Source organism: Aedes albopictus, chromosome 3, assembly GCF_035046485.1.
Source record: "Aedes albopictus strain Foshan chromosome 3, AalbF5, whole genome shotgun sequence".
Taxonomy (NCBI): domain Eukaryota; kingdom Metazoa; phylum Arthropoda; class Insecta; order Diptera; family Culicidae; genus Aedes; species Aedes albopictus.
The window spans coordinates 357,442,256-357,444,947 of NC_085138.1; the positions used below are offsets into that span (position 1 = coordinate 357,442,256).

General features: G+C 38.9%; 1 long non-coding RNA gene across 1 annotated transcript; it reads left to right on the forward strand.

Annotated features, from left to right (window-relative positions):
* The first annotated feature begins 727 nt into the window (after positions 1-727).
* On the forward strand, positions 728-1,145 carry LOC134291728 (uncharacterized). The gene is made up of 2 exons (XR_009999254.1): positions 728-864; positions 925-1,145. It is a non-coding gene; the product is annotated as an uncharacterized LOC134291728 (long non-coding RNA).
* The last annotated feature ends 1,547 nt before the right edge of the window (positions 1,146-2,692 follow it).

Consider the following 2,692-nt stretch of genomic DNA (forward strand, 5'->3'; position numbering starts at 1 on the left):
TCACTGAAAAGCTTGAGCCAGATAAAGAGAGTGTACAAAAAGATGTACTTTATTTCCCTTTCCCCCCATGGTACTGTCATCAAATTGATAACTGCTACATCACTTCCTTTCTTCACTTATATTGTCCATTGTTCTTATAAAACTAAAACACTTAAAACTAAAACTTAACACTTGAGCACAGCTCTCACTTTCACTCTCTAGACTTCCCCATCTAGACTTCCCTATAGACTAACTCCTATCAACTGTCTTCTATAAACTCAACTATTAACTGACTACATACTGACTGCCTCCCTCTGAACATAGTAATGTCTTTTATAAGTTGGCTTTCAAGTAATATTAATGACTGTACACGTCTGTTTTGGCTACTTAGTTCATACCTTTGGGTGTTAACGAACATTCGTTGAACCCCACGTGACTCGCTATTTACTATTTACATTAACGGTGGTTCGTAGATTCCAATGTGCTCGCTCGGAGCGTTCTGACCTCTAGGTCTTTGTTTATCTTAACGGTGAACCGTTGATTCACATGTGCGTGCTCGGGCGACACATTATATTTACTGTTTTTACATTTAAACGCAAACTTTATCGCTACTAGGGTAAAAGTGCCAATGTTCCACATAAGTGACAATTACATTATATCTACTGAGGAATCCTAATTAATATGGATTAGTAAGGGTGATAACGACTTAGGGTCGTTACAAGAGAACTCTCACTGGACGTTTCGCGTTCAACAATTCATCGAGTCTTAAAAGAATGCCCACACATCAAAAGTGAAAAACTAAAACATGCTCCTCGGCTGTTAGGTCGTCATAGAGAAGCGCGGTTAAAATTTGCTCGCAATAACATGCGCCGAGATTAGAGTAAAGTAGGTACTAATTTGTTTAAATATTGAGTGTCTAAATTAAGTTTATTTGACTCTCTATAGGTGATCTTCTCGGACGAAAAGAAGTTTAGCTTGGATGGACCGGATGGCTTTTCTTCGTACTGGAGAGATTTGCGGAAAGAACCACGTTACTTCTCTTCAAGGAATTTCGGGGGTGGCAGTTTGATGGTATGGGGAGCGTTTTGCCAAGACGGATTATTACCGATTGCATTTCCGTCAACTCGAATGGATAGTCAGGAATACACCGAGCTTCTGAAAGAGAATCTGCTACCGTTTTTACAACATCATCACACAAATTGGGCTTTTCAGCAAGATAACGCCCTTGTTCACACAAGTCGAGCCACCATGACTTGGTTTCGTGAAAACCATATTCAGGTTATGGAGTGGCCCGCTTGTTCTCCTGATCAGAACCCAATGGAAAACATGTAGGGGTTGATTGTAAGAGCAGTGTATGCCGATAATAAGCAGTACGGAAGCATTCGAGATCTTAAACGTGCGGTCGTTTCAGCATGGAATGGAGTCCTAGCATCTACATATCAGAGGTTGATCAAAAGTATGCCGGATAGGCTGTTCGAGCTTATTGAGAACAAAGGAGGGAGTACGCATTATTGATATGTTCAATGTTCTGTGTAAATTTAATAACAAAGTATAAATTGTCGCGTGGATCTATTGTTCTGAAACAGGGGAGTTTCTGTTTAATTAATTTTATTATTAAGAGAACACGTGTTAGATCAATATTTTATTTTTCTGAGGACTACTCAAAATATAGAATAAAACAAGAAAACATGATCGATCGAATTCCTTCTACATATCCGAATACCAAAATATATCGTTTGGATCTATAGTTATGGAACATAGTGTATGTATGGCGCATAGGTAATCCTTGCGCGGATGGTGGGTATACAATCTAAACCATCATCATCATCATCATCATCATCATATACATATTTGGAGAATCTCCAGAAAGAAACCAAGGGGGAATGTTCTAGAAGGACTGCTCTTCCTGGGGCGGAAATCCGATTTAATTTCTTGGAAGAATATCTGGTTCCGAAAGAAACGTAGGAGATATCATTGATAGAATCCTTGGTGGACTGACTGAACAAATATTTTGAGAAATACTTGATGAAGCCTTTGCAAGGACTTTTTGAAGTACTCCAAAGTACTATACCTTTGAAAACATCCTCGGAGACAACACTGTAAGAATTTCTGAGAAAAATGCTGCATGAAATCCTTGCATTAACCACTTAACATGTTCTTGAAGATTCAAGAGACATTTATTATAGAAAACGGTTAAACTCGCTCATGAAACTGGGTGCTGCCAAGTGGTAAGTTCAATGTCTGTTTGAGGTCATCAGATCTACAAGCGCCATTAGTCTGGAACATCTTGAAATCCTTGAATCCACCTGAAATCCCTCTGAAACACCCTGAAACCACCTGCAATGCCTTAAAGTGCATTGCCCCGCATTACCATCCTCCTCTTCCAAATCTTTTAGCAAATTATTCTCCTAAAACTGCAACCTTAAAACCTATTTGGCTGATAAACTGAAACCGTTTTGTAAGAAATTCTGTTTAGGCCGTTCCGACTTACCTAAACGGAAGTTCCAGTGTAGATTGTGATTTTATTGATCCTTATTAAACTCAAAAATCAACCACAACCAGTAGGAGCGTTTTCTATAACTTTGCAAAGCACTCCAGAAATATTCATCTTATGTTTTGAATCAATAGCAGACGAGAGCTTTATTTTTCCGATGATTTCCCAACCCTTTGTGAGATATTTCCCAACCACTGTCGTCGTTCTGAATTTGTGACA